This window comes from Enhydra lutris, unplaced genomic scaffold (genome assembly GCF_002288905.1).
Source record: "Enhydra lutris kenyoni isolate GAN:26980312 unplaced genomic scaffold, ASM228890v2 scaffoldscaffold3, whole genome shotgun sequence".
Classification (NCBI taxonomy): domain Eukaryota; kingdom Metazoa; phylum Chordata; class Mammalia; order Carnivora; family Mustelidae; genus Enhydra; species Enhydra lutris.
The window spans coordinates 80,997,711-81,024,361 of NW_019154087.1; the positions used below are offsets into that span (position 1 = coordinate 80,997,711).

At 37.8% G+C, this 26,651-nt stretch overlaps 1 pseudogene across 1 annotated transcript in view; it reads right to left on the reverse strand.

Moving 5' to 3' along the window:
• Positions 1-25,981, reverse strand: part of LOC111153188 — a 97,697-nt pseudogene extending 71,716 nt beyond the window's left edge. The window contains exon 1 of the transcript XR_002640986.1: positions 25,964-25,981. The product of XR_002640986.1 is annotated as a non-histone chromosomal protein HMG-17 pseudogene (transcript). The remainder of the gene's footprint in view (positions 1-25,963) is intronic.
• Between the last annotated feature and the right edge of the window lie 670 nt (positions 25,982-26,651).

Below are 26,651 nucleotides of genomic sequence, written 5' to 3' on the forward strand. Positions count from 1 at the left end.
GTGGGCTTCACCCCAGTTAAGCCTCTGGAGTGATGTCCCTCAGTGGAACAGACTTTTAAAAGTCCTGATTTTGTGCTCTGTTGCTCCTCCGCTTGCCGGGAGCCGGCCCCTCCCCCCGCGGTCTATCTCCCCGTCGCTTTGGATTCACTTCTCCGCCAGTCCTGCCTTTCAGAAAGTGGTTGATTTTCTGTTTCTAGAATTGCTGTTCTTCTTCTCTTCGATCTCCCATTGGATTTGTAGGTGTTTGCAATCTTTAGATAATCTATCTAGCTAATCTCCCGCTACCTGAAGTAGTCTCAGCCTGCTACTTCTCCGCCATCTTGACTCCTCCCCCCATATGGTTTCACTTTTTATGGAATCAAAAAAACAGAACAAATGAACAAAGACACAGAGACACACACACAAAATGGAAACAGACTCATAAACAGAGAGAAATTAGTAGCTCCCAGAGGGGAAGAAGGTAGAGTGAAGAGCAAAACAGGTGAAGGGGATTAAGAGGTACAAAATTCCAGTTACAAAGTAAATAGATCCCAGAGATGAAAAATACAGCATAGGGAATATTGTCAATAGGATGTATGATAACAGATGGTGACTATAATTATCATGATGAGCATAAAGCATGGAATTATTGAATCACTGTGGTGGTGTATGCCTGAAACTAATAGAACATTGATGTCAACTATACTTCAATATTAAAAATAAAAAAATAAGAGAGGCTCCTGGGTGGCTCAGTTGGTTAAGCAGCTACGTTCAGCTCGGGGTAGGATTCCAGGGTCCTGGGATCTAAGCCTACATCAGGCTCCTTGCTAAGCAAGGCATCTGCTTCTCCCTCTTCCTCTACCCCTTCACTCTCTGTGCTCTCTCTCACTTTCTCTCTCTCTCACATAAATAAAATCTTAAAATAAAAAAATAATAAAAATAAAAATATATAAATATACAAAATTAATACCCCACAAATACATTATACTATAAAAGAACTTTAAAGAAAATGAATTCAGTAAAATAAGAGCTCAAAGACAAAATGATAAAGCAGAAGAAGGGCAGTTGAAGAGCGAAAGGAGACAGTTGAGCATAAAAAAAACTTTCATCATTATAGATCTAATCAGTACATTAGAAACAGGAAGAAAAAGTTTAAAAAACTGAAATAATAACATGGATAATGTCTTGAAATGCCTAGAAATGTAGGAAAAAATGTCAAAAGACTCATAGGAAGTTGAAAGAAATCGGTAAATGTAAAAGATAAATGACATCATAAAAAACAGAATAGTAAAGGTACACAGAGAGATAATACAGAAGCATTTCTCTAAATGCAGAATAAGACTGAAATAAAATTTTTTAAATATAACTTTTAATATGAAAAAAGTTTGTGGAATAAACAAGACTCATACATTCTCATTAAGTTACTAAATTTCAAAGATAAATTTAGAATTCTTCTAGCATCCAGGCAGGTAATAAGTTAGCCATCAGGGAGATTCAAATTAAAACCACATTGAGATACCACCTTACAGCAATTAGAATGGACAAAATTAACAAGACAGTAAACAACAAGTGTTGGAGAGGATATGGAGAAAGGGGAACCCTCTTACAATGTTAGTGGGAAAGCAAGTTGGTGCAGCCACTTTGGAAAACAGTGTGGAGATTCCTCAAGAAATTAAAAATAGAGCTACCCTGTGACCCTGTAATTGCACTACTGGGTATTTACCCCAAGGATACTGATGTAGTGAACAGAAGGGCCATCTGTACCCCAATGTTCATAGCAGCAATGGCCACAGTAGCCAAAGTGTGGAAAGAACCAAGATGCCCTTCAACATATGAATGGATAAAGAAAATATGGTCCATACATACAATGGAGTATTATGCCTCCATCAGAAAGGATGAATACCCAACTTCTGTATCAACATGGATAGGACTAGAAGAGATTACGCTGAGTGAAATAAGTCAAGCAGAGAGTCAATTATCATATGGTTTCACTTACTTGTGGAGCATAAGGAATAACACAGAGGGCATTAGGAGAAGGAGTTGGGGGAAATTGGAGGGGGAGATGAACCATGAGAAACTGTGGACTCTGAGAAACAAACTGAGGGTTTTGGAGGGGAGGGAGGTGGGGGACTGGGTGAGCTTGCTGGTGGGTATTATGGAGGGCAGGTATTGCGTGGAGCACTGGGTGTGATACATAAACAATGAATCTTGGAACACTGAAAAAATAAAGTTCAAATTTTAAAAAAAGAGAAACTAACAGATAAAACCACAAAAAAAAAATTAAAGAAGAAAAAGAAATCATATTGGCTTCAGACTTCTCAACAGTAACATTCAAAAGCAAAAAGTAATGGAAAATGTCCAAAACAAAACAAAACAAAACAAAACAAAACAAAAAAACCTCAGGGGGAAAAAAAGCATGGACTAATATCATAATAATGACCCACTGGTCATTCAACTAGAAAAGCGAATGACACACTTTCCTGGGCACACAAGATCTCCAGGCTTTCTTTAATGTGCTATTGAAAAACTGAAGAACAAAGGAACAACCAAATACAAAGTTTGAGAAGGAAGAAGCTGTCTTAAAAGGAGTAAGAATTAGCACTGGCTATAAAATACAGAATGGAAACAGAATGGTTGGGAGATGATTCTAAAATATAATAAAAATGTTCTAAATATTTCTAACAAAGTAAAAATAGTAAAAATAAATCTATATCAGGAGAGGGAGATGGGACAAGAAATCACTATCAGTCACTTTCACTTTCAAAATAGACTCAGTCTTTACTATCAATTCAAAATCATATTATATAATTTTTAAAAAGTGATTCAAATTTCTTAATGGATTTCCTAATCTTTTTTAGTTAACACTGGAATAGTGTTAGGGGCTAATAACTCTTCTGGTAAAGAAACCTTTTCCTTTACCTGAAATTTGTTGATTCTAGCAATTTTACTTCAATTTCTTTTTTCAGTTAAGTACATTTATATACATTTCACTTTAAATGAATATAATTTCAGTGTTATTAAATTATTCTATGGCTCTTATGTGAAATACACACACACACACACACACACACACGTATTTCTGGACATATGGAAAGAAAAAAGGATGCATTTTTCTGTCTGGATATATGTTTAGTAAGATGTCTAAGACAATGATTACTATGAACACTGGGGTGCATGTGCTCCTTCTTTTCACTACATCTGTATCTTTGGGGTAAATACCTGCAATGCAGTTGCTGGGTCGTAGGGTAGCTCCATATGTAACACCTTGAGGAACCTCCATACTGTTTTCCAGTGTGGCTGTACCAGCCTGCAATGTCCACAATAGCCAAACTGTGGAAGGAGACGAGATGCCCTTCAACAGATGAATGGATAAAGAAGATGCGGTTCATATACAATGGAGTATTATTCAGATATCAGAGAGTAGGAATACCTACGATTTGCATCAACATGGGTGGAACCGGAGGGGATAATGCTAAGTGAAATAAGGAAAGCAGAGAAAAACAATTAGCAGATAGTTTCATTCATATGTGAAACATAAGGAATAGAGTGCAGGACCACAGGGGAAGGGAGGGAAAACTTAATGGGAAGAAATCAGAGAGGGAGAAAAACCATGAGAGACTCTGGATTCCAGGAAAACAAACTGAGAGTTATAGAAGGGAGGCAGTGAGGAATGGGGTAAGCAGGTGATGGGTATTAAGGAGGGCACATGAGGTGATCAGCACTGGGTGTTACATGCAACTAATGAATCGTTGCACACTACAGCAAAAACTAATGATGCACTATATGCTGGCTAACTGAACATAATAAATTAATTAATTAAAATAAAATAAAATAAAACAATGATTGCTAATATTGAAATTGAAATTATTTTGGGTTTTTGAATTTGGGATTTTTTTTGAACTTTGAAGCGGTCTGTTTCACTTGGACATCTTATAATGAAACATATCACTTTTATAATACCAATAGAACTAATTGATTCAAAATTTTTTTTTAACTAAAGTAAATTATACAGGCCTTCCTTCAGTATTCTGAAAAACATATAAAGAAAAATACTTACGAATCTTCTAAGAGATTATTTTTTACCCAGTCGTTATAATGAATTTGAACTGAGTATTCTTAAATCTTGTGTATTTCTTGTAATATTTTTAATTGGTTAATTTAACCACCAAGGATAAGGTATACAGTTCTTTGAGATTTTTCTCAGCAAAAACTAATGACAATTCCCTTATGTCAGCAAGGCAATTGAAACCACCTTCTCACTTTGGTAAGTATCATGACCAAAAGGGATACCATTCACTGAGCATCTATTTTGTGTTTGTCAATGACCCTGATGTTTCATATCCTTCATCATTAATCTGTACCAGATCACTAAATATTTGTATTAGTCCTGTCATTCTGAAATTTTAAAATGTGTAAAACTAGATTCAGAAAAGTCTAAGATCATACAGATAAGAAATGGTGAAACAAGATTCAAAACCAAGATCTGTTTGTCATAATTACCATCCTTGGCTGCAATCTTGTGAATTTCAAATCTATATTGCTCTACAGTGTAATCAGTTTACTAAATACACTCTCTGAACATTAGTAACTCTGGAAAGGCCTATTCTCTGCTGCATGTGGTGACACATATCTTCAAATTGAATTCTGTTATGGTCTCTGCATCTTTAAGTGACTGAAGTCTGATTCAAATCATGGTTTAGTGAATCTGATTAGCAAAGCATAAGTCATGTGCCCACATCTTCCTCATGAAGAATTATATGGCTATCATTTTCAACGGATGTGAAATCTACATTTTAAAGTGCATGAGTCTATAATTTTTAGAAGAGGCTCAGCTTTAGCCAGCCAAAAATAATAACTGCCCAATATAGTCCTCTCCTTTAGGTTTCCATAATTAAATTTTTTTACTGATATATTTCAAAAAGTGATGCTACAGAACATTTGGAAAAGGAGAACTCTTTAAATAAATAGTACTGAGTTAATTAGATATACATAAAAATATCAACTTATCCTCTGCATCACACATGCACACACATATACACACACACATGATTCCAGGTGGGTTGTAAGTTTAAATTTGAATGCTAGACCATAAGTTTGTAGGAGATAATATAGAATAATATCTTCAAGTCCCTGGGATAGACAGACACTTCAGAGGGGTAGGTGGGTGAGGGTATACGTTAGCCAGTGATGGGCATTAAGGACGGCTTATATTATATGGATGGAGCACTGGGTGTTATATGTAAACAATAAATCTTGGAACACTACATCAAAAACTAACGATGTACTGTACGGTGACTTGGTGACTAACATAACATAACATAATAAATTAATTAATTAAATAAAATTTTAAAAAAACAGATATCCAAATGAGCAATAAACAAAAAATGCTCAATCACATCAGTCATGAAGGAAATACAAATTTTTTTTTTAAATTAAGGCCATGACACTCCTAGGAGAATGTGCAAAAATTAAGAAGACTGATAATACCAACTATTGATCTGAATGTGAAGCAACTGGAATTCTTATATATTGCTAATAATAATGTAAATTTGTAAAATTTCTTTGAAAAACTAGTCAGTGGTATCTAATAAAGCTGAACATATCCATATTCCATGACCCAGCAGCTCTAGTCCAGTATACATACAACAGAAGTGTGTAAGGTATAAGAATGTGCAGAACAGCATTACTTATAATAACCAAGCCTACAAACAACTGTGAGTCCATCAATGAGAGAAAAGAGAAATAAACTGTAATATAGTCATCTGACAGAATACTATTCAGCAAAACTATGACTACATACAGCCACCATCGACAAATCTCATGAACACAAAGTTAAGCAAAGTAAGCTAAATGCAGAAAAGAACATATTGTACAATTCTATTTATATAATTTCAAAAAAGGCAAAACTTACCGACAGGGTCAGAAGACAGAATAGTGAGAACTTTTAGGTGAGGTAGACAAGAATAATGGGCAAAGGGACATTTTCGGGATATAGATGATAATCTACTTCATAATCTGGGTGCTGGTTATACAATTTTATTAAAATTGATCTAACTATAATTTTATGACTTATGCACATTTCTAGAAGTATGCCACTTTGAAAAAAAAGTCTGCTTTTTTTTTAAGGCTGAGAATACCAAGCATGATAAAGCTTTGAAGCAACTGAAACTCTCATGTACTCCTCCTGATGGCAATGGAAATGGGTATAATCATTTTGGAAAACCGTCTGGCAGTAACTACTAACATTGAACATACATGTACTTTTTAACTCAGCAATTCCACTGTTAGCTATAGGACCGGAAGAAATGTTATATTTGTAAACAAAAATACATGCACAGGAATGTACCTAGTAACATTATTATTAAGAGCTGAAAGAACCAACAGATGCATGAAAAAGTGTTCATTACTAACCATCAGGGAACTACAAATCAAAACCTCGAGATATCACCTCCCACCTGTTAAAACAATTATAATCAAAAAGAAAAAGAAAGTATTGGTGAGGATGTGGCAGAAAGGGGAACTCTTGTGTACTGTTGGTGGAACTGTATATTTGTGCAGCCACTAGAGAAAACAGTACGAAAGCCCCTTAAAAACTAAAAAATAGACCTACCATGTAATCCAGCAATTCCACTTTGGGGTACTTATCTACAGGAAAAAAAGATCACTAATTCAAAAAGCTGTATGCACCATCATGTTCACAACTGCGTTATTTACAAAAGCCAACACATGAAAATAACTTGTGTCCATCAAAAGATAAATAAAGATGTAGTATGTATATATGATGGAATAAAAAGAAGGAAACATTGCCATTTGTGACAAGATAGAGAAAAACAAATAGTGTGTGGTCTCACTTGTATGTAGAATCTTAAAAAGCAAACAAACAAAAAACACCTTACAGAAAACAGATTGGTGGTTGCCAGATGTGGGGTGTGGAGGGTGCACAAAATGAGGAAGATAGTCAAGAGGTGCGAACATCCAGTATGAAATAAGTAAATCATGGGGGATGTAATACACAGCATGGTAGACACAGTTAACAATACTGAATTGTACATTTGGAAGTTGTTAAGACAGTAGATCTTAAAAGTTCTCATAACAAGAAAAAATATTTTGTACCTTTGTCAGGTAATGGATGTTAACTAAACTTATTGTGGTCATTATCTCTCAATATATATCTATATCAAGTCAATACGTTGTACACCTAAAACTAATATAATGTTATATGTCAATTACATCTCAATTAAAAAAGAAAGGAAAGGAGGAAATATGTATAGAAACATATTCTAAGAAATGGTACAATAAGGTGGGAATAAATAATTTTAGATTGGGCTACATTAATCAATATGGGTGTACTTGTCAGAGTTTCTGGATTAATATTTGAGGAAATGACACAGGTATTGTTTGCTTGGGTGGTTGACTGAAACGTAGATGTAGCAGCAGCTGATGTGAATGCTTACCACGTGCTCCTCTGATGATTCCCTGGAGTGGGGAGTTAAGAAGATCCATCCTGAGGCTATCAGACAACCTATCTCCTCTTGCAGTCCAGGGTTACTCAGTGGGCTCATGAAAAGCATAACTCAGTAAAATTCTGTCACTTGAAACTGATAAATCTCATATAACATGTATCTTTAATTTTAAAAATTGAACACCAAGTTTATTAGTTAGGGTTTTCCAGAAAAACAAAACAACTAGGATTTTTTATATACACTGAAAGATATTTATTTTTTAAATTTGACTTATGTCATTATGGAGGCTGGCAAGTCCAAAATCTGCAAGGTGTGCCAAGAAGCTAGAGACCAAGGAAGAAGAATAGCAGTCTAGTCGAAGAGAAAAAAAAAAAAAAAGGCCACCAGAAAACCCAACTAGCAACCATAAAAGGGAGTACTCTACAGCAAAGAAAATAAGTATACACTGGTACATTCACTAAAATTCTATATACTATTAAGAAATGAAGATGAATGCATTACTGTTATATATGACAAATCTCAGAAACATAATGTTGAGCAAAGGAAGCCAGACACAAAGTCACTAAAAACAGTATGATTCTATTAACATAGAGTTCAGAAACAAGCAAACTAATTTATGCTTTTAGAAGACAAGATGGTGGTTAAACATAAGTGACTCATAATCTCACAAAACAAACTGAGTTGCTGGGGGGAGGGGGGTTGGGAAAGGGGGGTGGGGTTATGGACATTGGGGAGGGTATGTGCTAAGGTGAGTGCTGTGAAGTGTGTGAACCTGGCAATTCACAGACCTGTACCCCTGGGGATAAAAATATATTATATGTTTATAAAAAATGAATCAAAAAAAAAAGATGGTGTTTAAATTTGGAGACAGTAACATTGGGAGCATTTATGAGAGAGGTTTCTGAGACAGTGACAATGTATTTCTTGACTCTGGTGGTGTTTACTTCAGTATGGTAATTCAAGGTGTTTACATACGAATCAAGAAACAGACTCTTAATCATACAGAACAAACTGATGGTTCTCACAGGGCAGGTGGGTGGGGGGATGGGGGAATAGTTGGTGGGGATTAAGGGGTGCACCTGTGATGAGCACCGGACATGTTGTAGGGAAGTATTGAATCATGATACTGTCTGTCTACCTGAAACTAATATAACAATGTAGGTTCACTGGAATTAAAATAAAAGCTTTTTAAAGAGGTTTGTCTATTTTTCTGTATATATATTGCACTCTTATTTAAAGAATTTAAAACACAACATACAAAGATTTTTTAAATCTTTCCACCTAGCACTAAGCATCCATTTTCTTATTAGATAAAAATATGTCTACCCTTTCCTCAAAAGGAAGCAGCACAAGGCCACAATGACTGCATCTGGATCTAAATCCAGCATCTCTGGGTTCATCTATTCCTTCAGTACTTATTTTACAATCTTTTCTCTATATATTCTCTCATTTCTACCAGCCTAACTGGTAACGACTATATCATGTAAAGTCATGTAGGAAACAAATTATATTTAAATTAAATTTAAAATAACTTATAAACATAAAAACGGATACACTAAATATCAAAGAAAAGGCTAGATGACACAGTTCTTATTTCAGCAACTGGTCATGAAGCCATAGCTGATGTTTATGACATGCACCATCCATTCCACATGCCCACATGCTTTCAGCTAGCACCCAACTTTTCAGGATTCTCTACTCCAGTTGACTGACCCAAACCTTCATTTCAGAGATACCTGAGCCCATGGATGCTAGGTGTGTAAAGTCTTTGATTAGATTTTATCTCTGGTACAGCATTTTCAGAAGGCATCCCAGAGTATATCCTTAATTCCATCCACATCCTGCCTGCTCCCATCGTGTGAGAGAAATCCATTTCTCTTTGGAAGTCAGAATTCATTATCCAACTCTACACCATACATCTTTTTTTTTTTTTTAAAGATTTTATTTATTTATTTGAGAGAGAGACAGTGAGAGAGAGCATGAGCAAGGAGAAGGTCAGAGGGAGAAGCAGACTCCCCATGGAGCTGGGAGCCCGATGCGGGACTCGATCCCAGGACTCCAGGATCATGACCTGAGCCGAAGGCAGTCGTCCAACCAACTGAGCCACCCAGGCATCCCCACCATACATCTTTTTATATCTGTTCACTCAGTGACATGAGAAGCCCCAAATGACCAAATGCTCTTATGAGCTTCTAATTAAAGGGATCTTTCGTACATCTCCTGATGGAAACATGTCTCCCACGAATACTAAGAGCTCTAAACCAGAAGAATTCAAAATCATGGAAGCAGGAAGCACAATTTTTTAAACTGGGCTGTTTATTGCAATAGTGAGAGGTGTCATTCATATTTAACCCCCCTTTGTGCTCATTTCAGCAGCACATATACTAAAACATTTAACCACTTTAGTTCCTATATCTGTATATCCTGAGGAAGGGAAGAAACAAACGTACCATTATGGTCCCTGGTTGAGACCACTAAGTAAATCCTGTAGGGAGCAGGCCAATTCTTTAAGGCTTTGTCTCCCCACCTGGGCTTTACTAGGCTTTACCATCACCTTCAAATCCCATGAGCATCCTCCCCCTGCCCTCATTTCTACTGGTGTGAAGGGAGTTCTGTGGTCAGAGAAATGCTATTTGAAATAACTTAATGCAAAATCCAGGTCAGTTATGCTTTCAACTGTAATTAGCAGAAGACTTAAAAAAATCATAGGGTAAACAGAAAGACATTTAGCAATATTAGGTGGTAATTTTGTTTCAGAATCGGTTAATTCAACAGCTCACAGATATCTTAAGTTTCCTTCTTGTTTTATTTTTTAGTTCCCCTCATAACAAGAAACAACATTCATATTCAGAAAAGCTAAATCTCATAGGATTAAATAAATTAAACCATGTTAAGTACTTAGATTGGTGTCAGGCATATCATAAGCACAGAGCAAATGTTTGCCAATATTTTTATCATCATCATCATCCTCATATTTTTGCTATTATTCCTAAACCACCCAAGGAAAACGAATCATCATGATTGTTACAGAGCCCTAAGACCAGGAAGAGATCTAGTCTTTTCCTAACAACATGTCTGCCTAATATGCACATGAATCTTGGTGCCAAAAGTAAAGGACAAACTCCTATCTGGCACAGTCCTTTTATTATTATTTGCATAGTCACTATATTACTCCTATTCTTTGGTTATATAATGTAGATAAGTTAATTTTTCTCCAATGTTAGAAGAGGATGGTTAATGTTAACAATTTTAGGACAAAATGTCTAAAAAAGCCAAGCACTTAGCATATAACATAGCACCACACATTCAAGGGATGTGACGTAAATAACCAAGCTATTGACTAGGCAAGAGACTCAGACCTCATTTTCTTCACAATCACTGACAGCTGTTCGTGAAGTGGTATAATATTTTGGAGTAGCATAAATGTCAAGTCTGTGTAGAATACTTTTCTAAAACACTATGAACCTATGCATCTCACTTAAAAATTCCTTTCTAGCTCTGACCATCAATCAAAAAATTATACTACGGGGTGCCTGGGTCGATCAGTGGGTTAAAACCTCTGCCTTCGGCTCAGGTCATGATCTCAGGGTCCTGGGATCGAGCCCCGCATCTGGATCTCTGCTCAGCAGGGAGGCTGCTTCCTCCTCTCTCTCTCTGCCTGCCTCTCTGCCTACTTGTGATCTCACTTTCTGTCAAATAAATAAATAAAATCTTTAAAAAATAATATATACTACTCATTGTCCCACAGTGGTTTCAGAACAGACAATTATTGACAGAACAAATATTTATACCACCCGAGGTCATGTATATGCAATAAAAAACAAGAGGCTGATAAATGATCTGATGTTTTGGATCACTTTAAAGATCTGCTTGGATCTTTGGGAAAAGTGGTATTAATGATTATGCAGATTTCACAAAAAGCAACAATCAAAAATTCAATTCCCCGATCATCCAGGGAAAGCGCCTAAGTCCACATGAGTCTGCTTCCGTGTTCTAGTCCCTGCATCTTTATAGATGATATGCTTTATCCCCTGATTGCTTAGTCGAAGTATATGTCAATAAATACAGTATAAAATAAGTGTATGTCAATAGCAATGCCCTAGCAATAAGGTCTTGATATAGGTCATTCCCTGTTTTAATAAACTGGTCAACAAACCATAAAGCAGATATTGTCAGCCCATTTTACAGATACATCAGAGCAAAATTCAGTGCCTTGCTAAAATCACTCAGTATATTAGAGTTTAGAACCTAGGCAGAGCCTCCTCTTTGGACCATATCTCTGAAATGAGAATGACTAAGGTCATATAAATTGATCTTATTTACTGTACTTAAAATCCTAATCCCAAGCTGAAGATTTATGGTTTTGAGACCTTAATATTAGTAATTTGACAATGGTCCACAGATTCTGAGACTAAAAGCTATAATATTATTAATGAAATTCTCATTTTCAAACAATGATCAGTTTCCTATAGCTTATACATAACAGATGCAAACTGTACCATTTGTATAACAGCTACTTCAAATCCCTTGTTATCCTTGTTTATCCATATGTTTCATTAGGTTGAAACTTTTTTGCATAGCATTTTCAACTCAAAAGAAACATGGTATTCCTGAAAATCTAAATTGGAATCACCTTTTATATCACACTTCTGACAATGACCTTAAATCTTCTCATGCTTTAAAATATTTTTCTAGTATTCATTCCAAAACATGATAAAGATTATTAAATGTTTAGTAATTAAGTGCCAAAAAATAATTGTTGATTTCCTTACTTTATGCTAAAACCATACTGGGCACTGGGGAAAGAATAAGTAGGGGAAAAAAGTCCTTGCTCTCATGGAGCCTACAATTTAATAGAAAATTCAGGGGCGCCTGAGTGGCTCAGTCAATGAGTGTCTGCCTTTGGCTCAGGTCATGATCCCAGAGTCCTGGGATCAGAGAGAGAATACAAGCAGGGGGAGCAGCAGGCAGAAGCAGAGGGAGAAGCAGACTCCTTGCTGAGCAGGGATTCCAATGCAGGGCTCAATCCCAGGACCCTGGAATTATGACCTGAGCTGAAGGCAGATGCTTAACCGAATGAGCCACCCAGGCTCCCCAAGATGCTTATTTTTAAAGGCAACCAGTATGCTTGGAATGTGCTGAGAAAGCCCATGTGTAAGCCTAACTGAGTTAATAAGGCAACAGCAGATCCAATTATTCTCATTAGGCTTTTCTCCGTTCTTCCCATTCCTCTATTTATCTGTATTCTGCAGTCCTGAACTGCTGATAGGAGTCAGTTACTATATTCCAAATTCCTGAATGGAGGCTCAGTTAGGAATATTATTCCTCATCAAATATATATTATAAATTGACCATAAACAAGACAATGTATTAGCCACTCAGGATGCAAAGAATATTTGGCACCAGCCCTTGGGAAGGTCAAATGGCATCTACACTAAGAAGCCAATAAACACAGGCTAGAGTGACAAATGTTCAGAGTATACCTGATTGCTCAGAGTTAGGCCATAAAAGAACGGAACACTCATGGGAGGGTCATCTTCCTTTCTGACCAATGCATCAAGATTTTCAGTGTTTTCCTTTCTGACTCACTGTAACCTAACTGAGGAGTCCTGGATGGTTCTGCCTGCAAGTTCCAACCCATTTCTCAAAGAGGAATGTGTAACACACATGCTGCTTGCTCTTACTGTGATCTCTGATAGGGGTGAAAATCTTCTAAACAAGTCTTGGCATCTCTTGCTCTCATAGTTTTAGCAAGTTAATTACTCTTCCATAAGATGTGATTTCCTGGGATTCAGTGAGCTGACATTGCTTCATGTTAATTTATTCAAGGCTGAACAGTTCCATTGATTAGACAACTCCACAGCACCAGGTTTCAATGCTTCTGAAGTTGCTCTCTTTGAATTTCAATGTAGTTAATGACAGAGGAGTGAGGGTGGTATGTCTTCTGTTATCACCTCTGTGGAAAGTTCAACAGGCTTTTTTAGGGCTCGTGTTAGGAATAGGTATTGTCTTGGTGTAGTACTTACTTATTAAGAGGAGTCTCTTAATAAGTTTCAGTACTACCAAAGGTTAGGTGAAACAAGATTGCTGTGTGATGCAGCTTATGACCTTTCAGGATAAGGGTTCTGTGAATAATGAAGAGTATTCCATTAGAAATGGCATTTTGAAGAACGATGGTAGTGTGGTGTGCACCCAGCTACTGACACGGGAAAAGTGCTAAGGTGAATTCCTGACATTTCTACATGAGCTGCAAACACAGTGATATAATATACGGAGGCGAACTATAGAAGAGAACAAAACACAGTAGAGATAATGTTAAGGCTGTTGACTAGTAAGCAGCTCACACTGCCACATTGTGTAAGTGTTTCAGTGTAGTGACTACTTGTGTAACTCTTCACTCCTTTCATTTTCAATCATTCCTGAAAACAGCTTTGATCATTTTTAAATACACTTGAAAAAGTACAGACAGCTTCAATACTACCTTCCAGAAAAAAAATTCACAGGATTTTTGACTCAGAGGGCTCTTTGTAGAAGAGATAAGGTGTTTAAAAGATACCAAAAGAAACGATGACTTTTTAGGGCTCTCATACCTTATGTTCATTTCCAGTAATTGCTTGCAGTAATTTTTGCTGTTATTCCCCTCCATTGCTTCAAACCTTCTTTAAAAATCTGCTATTCTCATCAACCTTGGTTAGTGATGCATTCGATGGATAGAGGAAGTAGGAAATTGGTGTCCAGTGTACAAAAAAGAGAGAGCAGTAAGCAGAAGGGAAAAAAAGAATTCAGTGGAAGAATTCCAAGCCAGCTGTCCAGAAATTGTAATTCTCAAGAATACTCAGAGACAGTAGCATGGCTAAATTTTCTATAGTACAAGGGATAGAGCTTTGAGTCATTTTATCAAGATAGTAAAAGGTAAAGGGACTCGGGAAAGTTGGAGGACCTGCAGTCATTCAGGTTACAGACATCTGGTTTATGTAAGTGCCTAGTGTACACATTTCAGGCCATCTATTCAAGTGTGCAATTATTTTCTCTTATAACTGAACTAAGTTTCTGTTGTAAGCTTCTGCTCTGGGGTGGAAAGTTAATCATAACTGCTTGCCAGGAGTTGTGTAGGAATTCCAGGTGAATATACAATACCCATGAGAGAGGGAATCCACCTGGTTTTTTTTCACCCTCTTTTCAAGCTGGCTGCAAATGAGGAAGCTCTTATTGTCTCCTGGCCTCTTAAAGTCATGGAGGAAACTCAATCCTGTTACAGTGGCTCTTCTGTCTGATCTATCTTCACTGGTAATTTAGTGCCCTCTGCAAATGCACTACTGCTTTCTTCCCTGCAGCTGGAATATGCAGGACCTCTGTGAGGCCAGACATATAGCACAGTTATATGTACTCTGTAACTCTGTGATATTATGGAGTACAATGGTCCTTCCTTTCCCTAACCCTGGAAAGGGAGAAAAGAATGTGGACAGGAAGACTTATTATCATCACTTTTCTTTTGGGCTAGGTTTTTTCCAATAAAAGCCAATACTTTAGAAATCGAAAAGCCCCTCTCTGCTTTTCTGCAGCATCATGACCCCTCTGAGACAAGAACTGACAACTCACTGAAAAGGCAGAATGACAGAAGGGAAGAAACACAACAAAGGAAGACATTTGAAAATATATTATCCCTTGAGTGATGCCACCTGGGTGGCAAAATAGGTCATTCCCAGTTTTGTTCCCCTTTACAACTATTCACGGACAAAACACGACTAAGAAAGTCCTAGAACATGGGGGAGAGGAGTGGCTATGCACAGACCATGGGCTGGCACCATGCCAACTGAGGTCTCCCCGAACCTATTTTTCTCCAGTGGGAAAAGAGCCCAGGGCTAGCTTCCCCAGCACTGGGTGTTGCTTCTTAGGAGTCCCCACTCTGCACTCACCTCAGGGGAGGTGCAAGAGAGTCTGTGGGGCTTGACCATTAGAAAGCTCATTGTGAGAAGAGGGCAGAGTTTGCAACAAGTGCTCATATCTTGGCAGACCAAGTTCTTACCTGCAGTCCTCAAGTGGTAGTTCCAGGTAGCAGTTTTGCTCATCTGCAGAGCCAAGACAGAGGTGCAGTTGACCAGGGAACTAGGCAGAGCACAGTTCAGCCAGATTCAGGTCCTCAGATGAAGAGTCTTGCCAGTGCTGGACCCTACTCTGACCACCACCCCCCACCCCCAGGCAGAGGAGCTAACTCATAGCATATTCCATTGCCGGGTGCAGTTCCTAGCTCTGCCTGGTCGGAAAGGATGGCCAGAACACCTGGAAGCTGCTCAGCTCAGCAACTTCAAGCAAGGAGTGTGGCAGGCAGAGCTAATCATCCACAGAGCAAAGCCAGTGGCACCAATGGGCCAGAGAATTTGAGGTGCAGGTTGGCTTGAGTCAAGACAACAGACAGTCTTGCTGGACATGGAGCTATTTTCCCACTCCGCCCAGGCAGGAGAGCTAATTCACAGCCCTATTCATTGCTGAATGTAGCTCCCGGCCCCATCTAACCAGAAACCCTAACCGGAAATACCTTGAAGGCTGCTTGGAGTTGGCTCTCCTGCTTCACCTAGTCAGGGAGCTAATTAATAGCCCTTCATCTGTTAAGTGTACCTCCCAGCCTCACCTGATCAGAGAGCCTGACCAGCAACACCTGAAGCTGATTGGAGTTAGCTTTCCTGCTTGGCCCAGTCAAGGGAGCTAATTAACAGTCCTGCATCTTCTGAGCACAGCGCCTAGCCACACCCAAGCAGAAAGCCTGGCCAGAACACTGGAAAGCTACATAGCCCAGCAACAGTTGAGCACAGACATCAGAGCTGATCATCCACAGAGCAAAGTCTGTGGTGCCATTTGGTCAGGCCACTTAGGGGACAAATCAACTTGAGTCAAGACCACCAAGAGCCTTGCCATCTTAGAGTCAGTTCTCTGGCTCTGCCTAAGCAGAAAAAACAATTCACAACTCCACCCGTTGCTGAATACAGCCTTCAGCCCACCCACCAGGGAACCTGATGAGAGCACATGGGAAGCTACATGGCTCTTCCAAGAGCCCTGCTTATAACGGCACTTAAACACCGCACAACCTGGACTTGCTGCAGAGCAGAACCAGTGGCCCCATCTGTCCAAGGAACTCAGTGCACAGTCTTGCCTGGTTTAGGCCCCCAAACAATGAGCCACTCAGGTCTTGGGGCCTGTTCTGCTACCCTACTAGGGCAGAGAAGCTAATTCATAGTTCTACCTACATCTGAGTACACTATGCAGTCTTGATCATCTAGGAAGCCTGATCAGAGAACCCAGGCAACCATGAATTCCATTCTATAGAATCTTTTGGGCAGGGAACCAAGCCAGTAGTCCTATCCAACTGTTCTTAGCCAGTGGCATGCCCCCACCTCAGAGCTCAGCCAGCAGCCTTGCCCCAAAATAGAAGCTAACAGTAAACCCCATCTGCCCAAGGATGTTACCAACAGACACATCCAGAACACCAAGCTAAAAACACTAGTGAATAACTCTCTCTTCCTCTTTGGAAGAGGAGATGGTATATTCAAATGTGCATATACCTGTGTAAGGAGACAAAGCTCATGAAGAATCAGGTAAATGTGACACTGCCAAAAGAAACTAATAAAGCTCTAATACCCCAAAAGAAATAAAGATCTATGAATTGTGAGATAAAGAATTTAGAGTAATTTTTAAAGAAGTTTAGTGAATTACAAGAACACATGGACAACTAAATAAAATTAGGAAAACAATGCATAAACAAAATGAGACATTCAACAAACAGGTGTTATAATTTTAATATATTTTTATATAAGGTTCTTGGTAACCACATGGGAAAAAGCTATGGTAATTATGCAAAAGAACATGATAAAAAAAAAAAGTCAAAGCATACGGATATCAAAAGACATCAAAACACAAAAAGAAGAGAGCAGGATAAGAAGCAAGGAACAATGGATCTAAAAAACAGGCCAGAAACCAATGAATAAAACAACAGTAGTTGGGGCGCCTGGGTGGCTCAGTGGGTTAAAGCCTCTGCCTTCAGTTCAGATCATGATCTCAGGGTCCTGGGATCAAACCCTGCATCAGGCTCTCTGCTCAATGGGCAGCCTGCTTCCCCCTCTCTCTGCCTGCCTCTCTGACTACTTGTGATCTCTCTCTCTGTCAAATGAATAAATAAAAACTTTTTTTAAAAAATGACAGTAAGGGGCGCCTGGGTGGCTCAGTGGGTTAAGCCTCTGCCTTCGGCTCAGGTCATGATCTCAGGGTCCTGGGATCGAGGCCTGCATCAGGCTCTCTGCTCAGCAGGGAGCCTGCTTTCAACTCTCTCTCTATGCCTGCCTCTCTGCCTACTTGTGATCTCTCTCTCTCTGTTTCAAATAAATAAATAAAATCTTTTAAAAAAAATGACAGTAGGAAGTCCTAACCTATCAATAAAATTTACATTTGAATGGATTAAATTACATTTGAAAGGATCCAAAAAAAAAAAATACATGATTCAATAGGTTGCCTACAAGAGGTTCACATTATCCTTAAAGACACACATAGAGTAAAAGGACAGAAAAAGATATTTCAAGCACTATCTATACTTATATCAGACAAAATAGAGTTAAAACTAAAAATGATAAAAAGAGACAAAGAAGGTCATTATGTAAATGGGTGAATCTATCATGAAGAAATAACAATTATGAATATTTATGCACCCAACTTTGAAGTCTCTAAATATATAAAACAAAAACTAACAGAGCCAAAGAAGAAATAAAGAGCAATGCAATCATAGCTGGGGAGTTAAATACCCCACCCTTAACAATAGATATATTACCCAGAGATAATCAACAAACAAACAATAAAGGGACGCCTGGATGGCTCAGTCAGTTAAGCATCAGCCATAAGTTCAGGTTGTGATCCCAGGGTCCTGGGATCAAGTTCCATATCAGGCTCCTTGCTCAGTGGGGAGCCTGCTTCTCCCTCTGCCTGCTGCTCTCCCTGCTTGTGTCTTTCTCACTTGTATCTCTCTCTCTCTCTGACAAATAAATAAATAAATAAAATCTTAATGAAAAACAAAAGAAGCAATAGATTTAAACACTATGACCAAGCAGACCTAGCTGACATATACAGAATATTTTACCCCACAACAGCAGAACACACATTCTCCTCAAGCACACACAGAACATTTTCAGAGATGGGATATACGTTAGGTCACAAAACAAGTCTTACCAAATTCAGGAAGACTGAAATCATACCAAGTATATTCTCTAACCATAAAGGAATGAAACTAGAAGCTAGTAACAGGAGAAAAACTGGAAAACTCATGGATATGTGTAAATTAAACAACACTCTTATGAACACTAAAGAATTAAAGAAAAATTTAAAGGGGAAATATTAAAAAGCATCTTGAGACAAACAAAAATGGAAACACAAATGGAAACCAAAACTTATGGGATATAGCTAAACAGTTCTAAGAGAAATGCTTTTCTTTTTTTTTTTTTAAGATTTTATTTATTTATTTGACAGAGATAGAGAAAGAGAGAATAGTGGAGGGAGAGGGAGAAGCAGACTCCCAGCTGAGCAGGGAGCCAGATAGAGGACTTGATCCCAGGACCCCAGGAACATGACTTGAAGACTGAGCCAACCAGGTGCCCAAGAGAAATGCTTATAACAATAAATGCTTACATTAAGAAAGAAGAGAGACTGCAAATAAACAATCTAACTCTGCCCCTTGAAGAACTAGAAAGAAGCTAGAACTAAGAACAAACTAAGTCCAAAGTTAGCAGAAGGGAGAAAATAATAAAGATTAGAACAAAAATATATGAAATAAAGAAGAAGAAAACACCAAAAAGATTAACAAAAGCAAGAGTTTGTTTTCTGAGAAGATACATAAAATTGACAAATTTTAAGCTAAACGAACCAAGAAAAAAAGAGAGAGGAAACTCTAATCAACCAAATTATAAATGAAAAAAAAAAAGACATTACAATTGATACCACAGAAATATAAGGGATCATAAGAAGCTGCCATGAATAACTATATACCAGCAAACTATACAACCTAGAAAAAATGAAAAAAACTCTTATAAGCCTACATCCTACCAACAGTGAATTAGAAAGAAACAAAATCTCAACCAGCCAATTACTAGTAATGAGATTGAATCAGTCATCAAATATCTTCCAGTAAAGCAAATTATCTGAAAAAGAAATAAAGTGATCCCACTTACAATAGCACCAAAACAATAAAATAGTTAGGATAAATTTAACCAAGGAGATAAAATATCTCTACGTGGAAAACTACAAGACACTGATGAAAGAAATCAAAGATGACTCAAAGAAATGGACAGATATCCTGTGTTCGTGGATGAGAAGAATTAATATCACTGAAATGTTTGTACTATCCAAAGACATTTATTGATTCATTGCAAACCCTGTCAAGATTATAATGGCAATTTTTACAGAAGTAGAAAAAAACAGTCCTAAAACTTTTATGGAACCACAAAAACCCTGGATAGCCAAAACAAATCTGAGCAAGAACAAAGCAGAAGTCATCACATTTCCTAATTTCAAACTATACTCTAAGCTTTGATAATCAAAACAGTGTGGCACTGGCATAAAAACAGACACATAGACAATGGAACAGAACTGAAAACCCAGAAATGAACCCATGCATATACAGTCAACTAATATTTGACAAGGTTGCCAAGAGCACTCAATGGAGAAAAGACAATCTCTTAAATAAATAGTGCTGAGAAAATTGGATTTTCACATGGTAAGAGATTCTTATACCATTTGCAAAATTAAGTCATAATGGATGTAAAACTAAATGTAAGACTATAAACCATAAAACTCTTAGACAAAGACAAAGGGAAAAAAAAACCCTCCTAGACATAGGTTCTGGTAATGATATTTTGAATCCGACATCTAATGCACAAGTAACAAAATAAAAAATAAACAAGTGGAATTACATGAAATGGAAAAGCTTTGCACAGCCAAAGAAACAATAAAACAGAAAGACAACCTACAAAATGGGAAAAATATTTGCAAATGACATATCTGATAAGGGCTTAATATCCAAAATATATTTAGAACTCATACAACTCAAAGTCAAAATCATCATCATCATCATCATCCAATTTTTAAAATGCCAAAGGACCTGAATAGGTGTTTTTCTAAAGATGATATACAAGTGACCAACAGTTACATGAAAATATGCTCAGCATGACTAATTATTAAGGAAATGCAAGTTAAAACTCAAATGGAATATCAACTCATACCTGTTGAAATGGTCATCATCAAAAAGGCAAAAGATAATAAATGCTAACAAGGATGTGGGGGAAAAAAAGAACCCTCATGCACTGTTGATGGCAATGCAAACCGGTGTAGCCACTATGGAAAATAGTATAGAGGTTCCTCAAAAAGTTGAAAATAGATCTGCCATTTGATCTGCAATTCTACTTCTGAGAATATAACTGAAAGGAAATGGAAACACTATGTTGAAGAAATATGTTCACCCCCATGTTTGTAGCTGCATTATTTACAACAGCAGAGACATGGAGACAACCTAAGTGTCCATCGATGGGTGAATGGATAAAGATGTCATGGTAGATATATAAATGGCATATTTTTCAACCAATAAAAGAAGAAGCATCCTGCCATTTGTGGCAACATGGATGAACTTTGAGAGTGTTATATTCATTCATAAGTGAAAGAAGTCCGAGGAAAACAAATACTGTAAAATCTCACTTCTGCGTGCAATATTTTAAAAAATCATTAAGAAAAACAGGTTTGTGGTTACTGGTGGGGAGCAGGGAATTTAGACAAAAGTGGCCCAGACATACACACTGCCAGGCCTAAGATAAATTAGAACTGGGTATGTAGTGAACACATGCTGACTAAGGCTCACATTGCTATGTTACATATTTGAAAATTTAGAGAGTGGATCCTTAGAGTTCTCATCATAAGGAAAAGAAACATTTTTCTTTTCTTTTTTTTGTTTCTATATGAGATGATGGGTGTTAACCAAACTTACTGTGGTAATCCTTTCACAATTTTTTTTTTAAGATTTTATTTATTTATTTGACAGACAGAGATCACAAGTAGGCAGAGAGGCAGGCAGAGAGAGAGGAGGAAACAGGTTCTCCACTGAGCAGACAGCCCGATGTGGGGCTCGATCCCAGGACCCTGAGATCATGACCTGAGCTGAAGGCAGAGGTTTAACCCACTGAGCCAACCAGGCGCCTCTCCTTTCACAAAAGTTGTGAGCTCAGTCATTATGCTTTACATCTTCAACCCACACAGAATATAAAACTGGAAAAAACTTTTTAAAAAACAGTATCCTTTTATATAAGGAAAATATATTTTCTTGTGATTCATTAAATGGTTAGATTGTCTTGAAGTGCAAAAAGTATCCTATCATCTCACTGAAGTCTTCTGCTCCTTCCAGCAGACTAAGAAAGCATGCCAATAGTCAATAGTCTGTTAACTTGATTGTGTCTGAGTCCTGGCCCACTCTGCATCGGCATCTCCACATCTGCATCTGCATCTTACCTTCCTGGAGCACTGTTTTCCAAGTATTTAACAGGGTGCTTTAAATAGTGTAATTCCTGAGTAAGTATTTGTTAAACGTGAAGTTATTTTGCTAGTTTTAATATTCATTGCGAGGGCAATCAAATACTATCGAGAAAAGCAGAGATGATATAAAGAGGCATGTAGTCCAGAAGGGTGTGGGGAGAAGAGGGTTACTCTTTTACTTCCGGATTTCAGGAAAGGCCTCACTTAGAAGAGAACCTCTGAACACAGTATGATTGCTCCAGCAAGAGATACAAACAAGAGCTGAGCAGAGAAGCCAGTGTGCCTGGAGCCGCATGCACTAATTGGGAGCCAAGGATGAGGTCAAGGAGTCCCCCAGGGCCCTGCAGGTCATTGTGCAACTGGCTGTTGTTTTCTGAGTGTCATGGGAACTACTGCAGGGTTTTGAGCAGAGAAGTGACATCATTTGACTTTGTAATAACAGGACTTCCCTCACTGTTGTATGGAGAATGGGTAGTGGGGCAGAGTAGAAGCAGGGAGACCAGTCAAGGGGTTCTGCCATAATCAAAGTGGCCAGATGGAGGTAGCTTGTTCCAGGGTGAGATCAGGCGGAGTTCAAGTATGTTCTGAAGGTAGCACCCACAGGATCGGTTGTGGCTACAAACCGGTGGGCATCATGGCCTCGCGAACTTGTAATTGCACCTTCTCCTCTGGTTTACTTCCCTACCCAATCACAGTGACGTTCTTAATCCACTAGGGGAAATTTTCAATTAACGTTAATTAGAGTCTGCTACATTTTAAGCAAGGTGACTTTAACTAGTAAGAACAACCTTCCAGAATGTTCCTGACAGCAACATGCCAAACATTTCCTCACCTCCTTTCCCATCTTCACCTTCTCCAGTCTAATTGCTTCTCACTTCACATGGAAGACTTGGGATGGCGTTTCGGGGATTAACTCACAAAATCCTCCAAAAGAGAAGATCTGTCCCAGAAATTATATGGCTAGCTGTCTTTCTAAGAAAGGCAGAACTTGCAACTGACTCCTAATTCTTTTTGGTAATAAAATTCCTGATCTATGCAATGCCTTTTTCCCATTTCTCAGAACTACATGTTAACAAAAGGTCACAAGCTGGCTCCAGTTCCCTGTGTACTTTGCAAGGTAATATAGTTCTGAAAAGAAAAGCTTAACTTAAAGGTCAGGATACAAAAATCTATTTTTTCTGACTATAAAATATTGAACATTTCCTTAGATTCACACACCATGCTTTAAGTAGCCTGGATCGTATCAACATTCCTTTAAAGTAATGAGAATTTTTAAGTGTCAAAAGATTGGAGGGAAAAAGAAACAAAGCAAAATACACAGAGGGCACTAAAGCCCTATCAACACAAGTCTTTGAAGCTACTTCCATCCCACTTTATAAAGACAGTCACACATGGAACCAAACACATTTTACATGGCTTTGCTCAATCACAGTAAAAATTGTTTTAGGATTTTTCTAACAAAGATGACTCTAAATTTGAATACATCAAATTCTAGTATCAAAAATGAATTCCATTTTAAAATCTTAGTATGGTACCTTTAAGGGGGGGGGGGGGAAGTCCCCAGAAAGGCTGGGGTGAAAGTTTTCAAGAGTGAATTAAGTTGATACTTCCTTGCATACCCTGGGCAACACAGACAGCACTCTGGCGCCCCCATCTGCCCAACAGGCTTCACAACTCTTGAAGAATTCCGCCCACTGTCCCCCAGTCACAGACCTAAAATTAAAAACTTCACTATTGCCCAGAAATTCCCTGACTCACCTTCCCAGTTTCTAGGACGTTCTTCCCTTTTTCTCTTTCATTGAGCTATTTCAACTGCTCATGCCGCCAGCCACAGCAACACTTTTCTTCGATAGGTCACTACAATTAAGCATTCAGCAAATACTTTCCTTACTTTGTAAACTCTCTAAGTTAAAAATTAAGGGTATTTCATTTGTTTCAGGTCTTAATTAATCATGAAAAGACACGGCCATAAGCAGCCTAAGGGATGGAATGTTTCATCTTCTTTCCTCACTTTCTTTTCTCACCATTTGGGGTGGGAATCATGACAAGGAAGACACAAGGAATAGTATGAATTGTGGAAACATGAAATAAAGACAGTAAAACTGCTTTGATGTACCTGACATTTTCTCTCTAGGGACGCAGAGCCATCTCGTGTCAAAGTACCTCACTTACAAATAGACAGTTGATCCTTGAACAGCATGGGTTTAAACTGCGTAGGTCCACTTATATGTGTATTTTTTTTCTACAAATACAGTACATTTTCTTAATAACATTGTCTTTTCCTTAGTTTACTTTATTGTAAGAATACAGCATATAGTACACAGAACATACAACTGTTAAAGTTACTGGTGAGGCTTTTGGCCAACAGTCTATTAGTAGTTAGGTTTTGGGGGGAGTCAAAAGTTAAAGGTGCATTTTCAACTGTGTGGGGAGGTCGGTGCCCCAATCCCCACGCTGTTCAAGGGTCAACTGTAATTTCACAGGTTAATTTGTTGTTGTTGCTGTGTTGTCCTGTCTTCTTTTGTTTTGACAAATATTTGGAATGCTGTAAGCCTCCCTACTCCTCAGTACTCACAACCTTAAAAAATGCAGGAAAGAAGACTGTCTATCAATTTTCTCAATTTTTCATCATTGTTATGACTCTTGATTGTATTTAGTGATAGTCTAAATACTGTAGGAGTCTAGTGGTGGGATCTTAAATATGATCGACACTGTAACAAGTGTTACCTCTTTCTTCTGGTAGATTTGTAGGGTCAGTAAGTTCTAAAAACTCAAAATATCCATGAAGGAGCAGTAGACAGAAGCAATTTTAACTCATCAAAGTATAAGCTTAAGAATTCACTAATCAGTCTAGGTACTTCTGCGAGGCAGATATTAAACCCTCATGGTTTTAAATTTTCCTTACTAATGAAATTTATCTTTCTTACAGGTAAATTTTTCCAGCATATATATTTCACCAACAGATTTGAAAATAACAATTATTACTTATAAAAAACAAGTTTAGGGTGCCTGGGTGACCAGTGCGTTAATCATCCGACTCTTGGTTTCAGCTCAGGTCATGATCTCATGGGTCCTGAGATGGAGACCCACATCAGCTCTGTGTTCAGCAGAAACCCTGCTTGAGATTCTCTCCCTCTCTCTCTCTGCCTCTCCTGCCCCCCACGTGCTCTCTCTCTCTCTCTCTCTCTCTCTCTCTTTCTCATTCTCTAAAATAAATAAATCTTAAAAACAAAAAAAGACAAGTTTAACTATGGAAGTTTTCATTCTAATATTTCTGAAATGTATAGTTAACTTAAATTACTTATCCAGAAAATAGTTGCCTTAGAAATTATATCAGCAATAACCTAATGATGGTTAAATATGTTCCACTATACAATTTAGATAGCTGTTTTCTTGCCCCTTGAAATGCTTTTAAGAGAAAGATAGAGTACTGTAGAATAAAAGAACTTGAAGACCAAAGCTAGCATTACTTTCAAAAAGCTGACAAAAATGCAGTTGATTATGAAAAGAAGAAAACGGTTGTATATCAGAAAAACAATGACTAGACATTGTTTACTGCTTCTCTGAAGTGGACAAAAGCATTTAAAACAATGAATGAGTTGGGGGATATGTTTTGTAAAATCAGTAAATAAATCAATTAGTATTTTTTCTGTGAAGATGTATACTTATTGTATAATGAAGGCTTGGCTTTTTTTTTTTTTTCGCTTTTTTTTTTTTTTTTTTTTTTTTTTGACAGACAGAGGGAGAGAGAGCACAAGCAGGAAGCAGGGAGAGCAACAGGCAGAGGGAGAAGCAAGCTTCCTGCTGAGTAAAGAACCTGACATGGGGTTGGATCCCAGGACCCTGGGCTCATGACCTGAGCTGAAGGCAGTTGCTTAACCAGCTGAGCCACCCAGGTGTCCCAAGGCTTGGCTTTTGACAAACAACTACACGTAATAACAAAATTGGATAAATAAAGAAAATAAACATACCTTTTTGGCAAGGTGCATTGTTATGTGTTATATGGAGAGCAATGAATTGAAGATATATTCAGCCATTTTGTTTAGGTGGGGAGGTCAGGATCTGTTTTAAGGGCTTTAAATATATTATCTCTTATGGTCAACACAACAGCAGCATGAAATAGGTAATGTTATTTCCATGTTAAAATAAGAAACTTTTTGATGTTATACTTTAAAATAATCTGGTAATTAAAACATTCCTAAAAAGTAGTTTTCTAAGAGTAGGGAAAAAGGCAAATCGCAGAGGGTTATTTGTTAACTTCTACCCCTTCTCAAAAGTGATTTGAAACAACACACAAAATATAGGTCAAAGAGGTTGATAACTTGCAGTTGTACTTCAGAACCATGAGAATAAAATGTAACCAGATAAATTATAGTAAGTCCCTATATCAGAAAGAAAGGTATTTTGCAATGAGTTCCTCAGGGGAGATACGTTTTTTTTTTTCCTTAGAACTAAATTCTAAAAGAATGTCTCATATGAGGATTTATATAGGGCACATTAAATAATGTAATAGATGGTTTCAGAGTAAATGAAGGAGCAAATTTCCTCTTGTTTCCTCTTATTGCGACCATGAAAACTGAGAACATCCCATTACACTGCGGCACAGGCAGGGTGTCTGGAAAGGGCAAAGCTGATGGCCAAGTACATTGCTTTTCAGCC